Source organism: Macaca nemestrina, chromosome 17 (genome assembly GCF_043159975.1).
Source record: "Macaca nemestrina isolate mMacNem1 chromosome 17, mMacNem.hap1, whole genome shotgun sequence".
Lineage (NCBI taxonomy): Eukaryota > Metazoa > Chordata > Mammalia > Primates > Cercopithecidae > Macaca > Macaca nemestrina.
The window spans coordinates 4814757-4822031 of NC_092141.1; positions in this window are offsets into that span (position 1 = coordinate 4814757).

Sequence of the window (7275 nt, forward strand, 5' to 3'; positions counted from 1 at the left end):
CATTGTCCTGCCTCAGCCTCCCGAGTAACTGGGACTACAGGCGCCCGCCATCGCGCCCGGCTAATTTTTATTTTTATTTTTTTTTTTTTTTAGGTGGAGTCTGGCTCTGTGGCCCAGGCTGGAGTGCGGTGGCACCATCTCGGTTCACTGCAAGCTCCGCCTCCCGGGTTCGCGCCATTCTCCTGCCTCAGCCTCCCGAGTAGCTGGGACTACAGGTGCCTCCTCACCCGGATCATTTTTTTTTTTTTTTTTTTTTTTTTTGTATTTTTAGTAGAAACGGGGTTTCACCGTGTTAGCCAGGGTGGTCTCGATCCCCTGACCTCGTGATCCGCCCGCCTCGGCCTCCCAGAGTGCTGGGATTACAGGCGTGAGCCACCGCGCCCGGCCCAGACTCGAGATTTTGAAGTTGGTTCCATGATGTTCTTGTCTGTGGTCTTTGTTGGGGGTGGGGGGTGAGGGATCATAAGAGAGTTGATGAGTTTTAAACTTGATTTTACCTCTAAAACAAAGCATGAGAAGAAAATCCGTCTGGGTCTCACAATCCTGAGCTATTTGGAAGCCGCCATTTTAGATCTGGGTTCCGCGAAAGCTCCCCGTTTGTGAGACCCAATTTCATCTTGCTTTCCACCCTGGCAGGGAGGATTTCACATCTTTTTCCCCCTTTCCCGAGAGAATTTTTTCTTGGAGCTGCTCATAAGAGCCTTATGTTTTTCCAGATAGATTCCTTCACCTGGATTTTGTTAACATTTATGAAGTCGGATCAAATTGGCTTGTGTGTTTCCCTGAAGTGAACGTTCCACCAGAGCCACGATGGGTTTGAGCCTTGCTGAGAGCTGATGGATATTTTTCAAGGCGAGCGAGAGCCTATAAGCACTTTCTGAATATGACAAAGCACATGCTGGAGAGGGGAGACCGAACAGGCCAGGTGTTTGCGGAACAGTTTGTTAAAGCCAATGAATTTCGCAAATGTGCTAGATGATGAAAAGTTCTCAGCTTTCCCAGTTGCAGTGATCAGGACTCTGTAACTGGAGACTGTTGTGAGAGAAGATTTTATTCTCTGCCATCATGACCGGGCCTATATGACTGCAGGCAATTGCACAGAAGACTAGAAATGCTGATTCAGTTGGTCAGTTTGGGATGGGACATCTTACCAGTCTGGCAGAACCAACTCAGGCTTGGGTTTCTCCAGCTGGTGATGGGTGACCAACTCATTCTGATGAGTTGATTACGCCTGTGGACATGGCCCACTTGATTTACTTTTTCTCCCTCTGTTAGCTGTGGTCTCCCAACCACATGATAAATGGACCCAGTATGATTATTTCTGAGCCATCTTATCTCTCTCACTTTTAAAGATTGGACTGGGTTTGCTTTTAGAGCTTTTGATCTCTTATCTCTTGGTGCTTGGACTTGCTTTGACACCAAACAGCCCTCATAGTCTTTCGAAAGAGCACCTTAAACATTCCTAGGCTGGGCGCGGTGGCTCATGCCTGTAGTCCCCGCCCTTTGGGAGGCCGAGGCAGGACAACTATTTGAGTTTATGGAGTTTGAGACCAGCCTAGGCAACATAGTGAGACTCTGTCTCTACAGAAAGTTTTAAAATTTAGCCAGGTGTGGTGGCACAGGCTTGTAGTCCCAGTTACTTGGAAGGCCAAGGCGGGAGGATGACTTGAGCCTGGGAGGTCAAGGCATCAGTGAGCAATGGCTGTGCCACTGCCTGGGTGATAGAGCAAGACCTTGTCTCAAAAGAAAGACAGACAGAAAAATCCCTAAGACCTGCCTACTCCCTAGAAAGCACCAAATAAGGAAAAGCGCCCGGGAAGAATGCAGGTAAGAAGGCTGTGCTCTCTGAGGCATCCAGGCAGCCTTCACTGGAGGGACAAGGTCCAGACAGGTGGGTGACAAACTGGGAAGGGGCCCTGAACCAGAGGCAGGTGATATGGATGGCAGCCAGAGAGACACCAGACGGTGTTACCGTAGGTCTTGACTGTCCACCTTCATCCCCGAAGTTGATCCAGCTTTCTTACTGTCACGTAGGTGGGTGTAAAATCGATCTTTAAGGATCTGATTTTTTGTTTGTTTTTGTTTTTTTGAGACGGAGTCTCACTCTGTCGCCCAGGCTGGGGTACAGTGGCGCGATTTTGCCTCACTGCAACCTCCGCCTCCGGGGTTCAAGTGATTCTCGTGCCTCAGCCTCCTGAGTGCCACCATGCCTGGCTAATTTTTGTATTTTTAGTACAGATGGGGTTTCACCATGTTGGTCAGGCTGGTCTCGAACTCCTGACCTCAAGTGATCCGCCAGCTTCAGCCTCCCAAAGTGCTGGGATTACAGGTGAGAACCACTGTGCCCGGCCGGGGATCTGAGTTTCAATCACTCCCAGTAGCAAGCGTCCTTACCTGGTTTGCAGACTGAGTGGCGTTTGCGCTGCCGGGGCTCGTCCTGGCCTGCCTGCCCCTCTGGCTGTTGCTTTCCCGCCTCTGTTCATTACAGCCTCCTCTCCTCGGCTTGTTGCTCCTGTGTGCTGCGTCCTAAGCTCTGTGCTTCTTCCTCTACATTAGGGTTGGTAGCCCAGGGCTTTAGGGAGTCTGTGGATGTCCAGATTGAGTGGTTTACCTCAATTTGGTTGAGGTTGCAGTAAGCCGAGATTGAGCCATCGCACTCCAGCCTGGGCAACAAGAGTGAAATTCTGTCTCAAAAATTGCATCGTTTCTTTGATGTTTACTGGCTGGCATTCTTCAGTAAAGAAGGTCTTTCCCTCCCTCTAACTCAGTTTTTGAGTATTCCCGGAGGCCCATGGATTCTTTTGTTTTTTGTTTTTTAATTTAATTCAATGTGCCGTAATCCCTTACTGTTGTAATTTTTTTGATGCTCAAACTGTTCAGAGGGAGAAGACTTGTGTCTTTTTGCCATATCCCCATGGTTCTTTGAGCACTTTTTCATTTTATTTTATTTTATATTTTTGAGACCGAGTCTCACTCTGTTGCCCAGGCTGGAGTGCAGTGGCGTGATCTCAGCTCACTGCAACCTCCGCCTCCCAGGTTCAAGCGATTCTCGTGCCTCGGCCTCCTGAGTAGCTGGGACTACAGGCATAAGCCACCATGACTGGCGAATTTTTATATTTTTAGTAGTGATGGGTTTCACTATGTTAGCCACGCTGGTCTTGAACTCATGACCTCAGGTGATCTGCCTGCCTCAGCCTCCCAAAGTGAGGGAGTGGTTACAGGCGTGAGCCACCATGCCCGGCCTTTGAGCACGTTCTTGCTTTCTGGCACAAGGCACTCCAGACTGACCTTTTACTTTCCTTGCCCCAACTGTGAAATCAGTCATTTATTCAAATCCTGGTCTCTTGTTGTAGATAATTTTTTTTTTTTTTTTTGCAAGATAGAAAATTTTATTTCACAGAAGCTGAAACATGCATGGGTGGTAAATAAATAGATATTAAACCTCACTAAGTAGGCAGAGAAGTGAGATATTTCACATCCATCAGATTAACAAAAATTAAAAAGTCTTTTAATGCTAAGTGTTGGCAAGAACACTGAATGAAACAGAACCTGCTGGTGGGAATGTCATTTGACTCAATGATATTGGAAAATAAATTGATAATAAAGAGAAAAAGTGAATATGCATTTATACCATAACTCACCAGCTCCACTTTGAGGATATGCTCTAGGGAGGTTCTTGTACATGGGCACAAAAAGATATGCACAAGAATGTTCACACTAGCAATGTTCATAATGGTCAAAAATAATAGGTAGGCTAAATGTCCTTTCACAGGACATTCATAAGTAGATGGTGGCATAACCATGCAGTACAATAACATAGAGGGTAAAAATTAGTGAGAGCTCCAGGTATCAGTGTGGATCGCTGTAAGACACAAAATGTTGACAGGAAAAAAAAGCGATTTGCATAAGCATACACACGGATAATAACATTTCTATAAAGTGTTTTAAAATGGATATTAATACTATATATTGTTTAAAGACACAATACATACATAGTAAAATATACAAAAGTGCCTGGAAATGATAAAATGCTAGATTCTCTCATCTAGTGGATTGGAAGGAGGCTGCGGTTAGGGAAGGGAACACGCAGACAGCTTCAATTTGATTGCTAATGTTTAATTTCTTTGTGTGTGTGTGTGTGTGTGTGTGTGTGTGTGTGTGGTGGAGAATTTTTATTTCCCAATGAAGGTCCAGGAACTCGTTGTGCTCATTTTGCTGGGTGTCATGCTTCTAGACCCTTTCAGTGAACACAGCTAAGATGTTTTAGAGGAGCCTCCCAGTGTACTGAAACCTCCAGCTTAAATTCAGCTTCAGAGGCCTCGTCTGTGCTTCAGTCCATATGTTTCCTTCTCTCAAACCATCCTGATTCCCAACAATTTCAATATGCTTATAGATTTCTTCTGTACTGCAATACCCAAATTCTGAAACAATAGTTTCTGGGTTTTTAAACTGATGTCACTGCCAACAACAAACCCACCAGGTAAGGTTTGAGATTTCTCTTCAGCCCCTTTCCAAAGTGCTGGGTTTATAGGCGTGAGCCACTGTGCCTGCCTGATCCTCCTCATCTTTAAAAAATGCCTGCATAGGCCAGGCGCGGTGGCTCATGCCTGTAATCCTAGCACTTTGGGAGGCCGAGGCAGGTGGATTCCCTGAGCTCGGGAGTTGGAGACCAGCCTGGGCAACATAGTGAAACCCCATCTCTACTAAAATACAAGAAATTAACCAGGCATGGCGGTATGCGCCTGTAAACCCAGCTACTCGGGAGGCTGAGACAGGAGAATCGTTTGAACCTGGGAGGCGGAGGTTGTAGTGAGCTGAGATAGCACCACTGCACTCCAGCCTGGGCAACAGAGCAAGACTCCATCTCAAAAAAAAAAAAAAATGCCTGTATAGTCGTCCACTGTGCTAGCTGATCATTTGTTCAACCTGTCTCCTGTGCAGGGATATCTTGGGGTTTTTTTTTTCCAGTATTTTGCTATTACAAGCAGGACTGCGGCGAGCAGCCTTCGGTGTATGCTGTTTCGCATTTGTGGGGGTGGGTCTTCAGGGTTAGTTCCCAGGATTGAGATTGCTGGGTTCAAGGGTAAATACATATTTTGTCAGACATTGCCAAAATCTTCTCTGTTTTGCACTCTCATCAGAAACATGAGAATGCTTGCTTTACCCTCAACGGCGAGTGCCGTCAGGTTTTTGAATTTTTAGGTGACAGATGGTTTCAGTGTGGTGTCAATTTGTGTTTCTCTTATGAGTGAAGATGAGCATATTTTCATGTTGACGGGAGACTTGTATATCTTGTTCTATTAACTCTTCTGTCTTTATTCATTTTTCTATTTTTTCACTTGATTTTATTTATTTATTATTATTATTTTAAAATTAATTAATTTATTTTTTTGAGACAAAGTTTCACTCTCATCACCCAGGCTGAAGTGCAATGGCACAATCTTAGCTCACGGCAACCTCCGCCTCCCGGGTTCAAGGGATTCTCCTGCCTTAGCCTCCTGCGTAGCTGGGATTGCAGGCATATGCCACCACACCCGGCTAATTTTGTACTTTTTTGGTAGAGATGGGGTTTCTCCATGTTGGCCAGGCTGGTCTCGAACTCCCAACCTCAGGTGATCTACCTGCCTCAACCTCCCAAAGGTCTGGGATTACAGGCATGAGCCACCACGTCCAGCGTTTTCACTTTATTTTCAAGAGAGTGTGTGTGTGTGTTTGTCAGAGTCTCACTCCCATTGCCCAGGCTGGAGTGCAATGACATGATCTTGGCTCTCAACAGCCTCTTCCTCCTGGGTTCAAGTGGTTCTCCTGCCTCAGCCTCCCGAATAGCTGGGACTACAGGTGTGTACCACCACGCCCGGCTAATGTTTGTATTTTCTGTAGAGACAGGGTTTCACCATGTTGGCCAGGCTGATCTCAAATTCCTGACCTCAAGGGATCTGCCTGCCTCAGCCTCCCAAAGTGTTGGGATTGTAGGTGTGAGCCACTGTGCCTGGCCAAGAATTTTTATATATCAGAAAGATTTCTGAGCTGAGCACAGTGACTCACATCTGCAATCTCAGCAATTTGAGAGGCCAAGCTCGGAGGATTGCTTGAGTCCAGGAGTTCAAGACCAGCCTGGGCAACATAGTGAGACCCCATCTCTACAAAAGGTTTAAAACTTAGCCAGGCATGGTGGTGCGCACTTGTAGTCCCAGCTACTCGGGAGGCTGAGGCAGAAGGATTACTTGAGACCATGAGGGCAAGGCTGCAGTAACCTGTAATCGTGCCATTGTACTCCAGTCTGGACAACAAAGTGAGACCCTGTCTCCAAAAAAAAAAAAATTCATAAAAGATTTCTGTACCCATCCCAGCTCTCTCCACCCACTCTGCCTGTAACCTGATCTAGCTCATGTCTAAGGCTTGGATTTTTCCATGTAAGTGTTGAGTTGTGGTAATCAAAATGTAATGGTTATTAGTAGTAGGGCTAGCAGGGTGTTGATTGTTAAGGCTAATATTAGGTTAATTACTCTTTTTCAAATGTTGTCGAAACTAGTTGATTGGAAGTCAACCGTACTGTCTATACTTGGATTAGAACAACTGGCTCCTAAAACTGGTTTCCAGGCCTCAGTCTCATCCTTCTCTAATCCATTTCCATCTTGGAACTAGAATGATCTTAAAATGCACATCTATGCCGGGTGCGGTGGCTCAAGCCTGTAATCCCAGCACTTTGGGAGGCCGAGACGGGCGGATCATGAGGTCAGGAGATGGAGACCATCCTGGCTAATACGGTGAAACCCCGTCTCTACTAAAAAATACAAAAAACTAGCCGGGCGAAGTGGCGGGTGCCTGTAGTCCCAGCTACTCGGGAGGCTGAGGCAGGAGAATGGCGTGAACCCGAGAGGAGGAGCTTGCAGTGAGCTGAGATCCGGCCACTGCACTCCAGCCTGGGTGACAGAGCAAGACTCCGTCTCAAAAAAAAAAAAAAAAAAAAAAAAAAATGCACATCTGATTATGTCACCACCTCCAGTGACTGGATTCCTTTCGTCCTTGGGATAAGCAGTTTCTTAGCGGGGCATGGGGGACCACCTCCCCTGGCCGTGTGCTCTGTCCTCTTTTGTCTTCAAAGCATCTTTTCCAAGAGCTGTATGTGGTCACAGAACGAGGGGCTTTGTGAAATTATGCTGGCAGCAGAAATGAGCAGACCTGGCTGCTTAGGTTGGCTACATTGTCTCATGGTCTAAAACACCATTTCCTTGGTGAGGCCTTCATCAACACCCCTCCATCATCTCTGTTCCC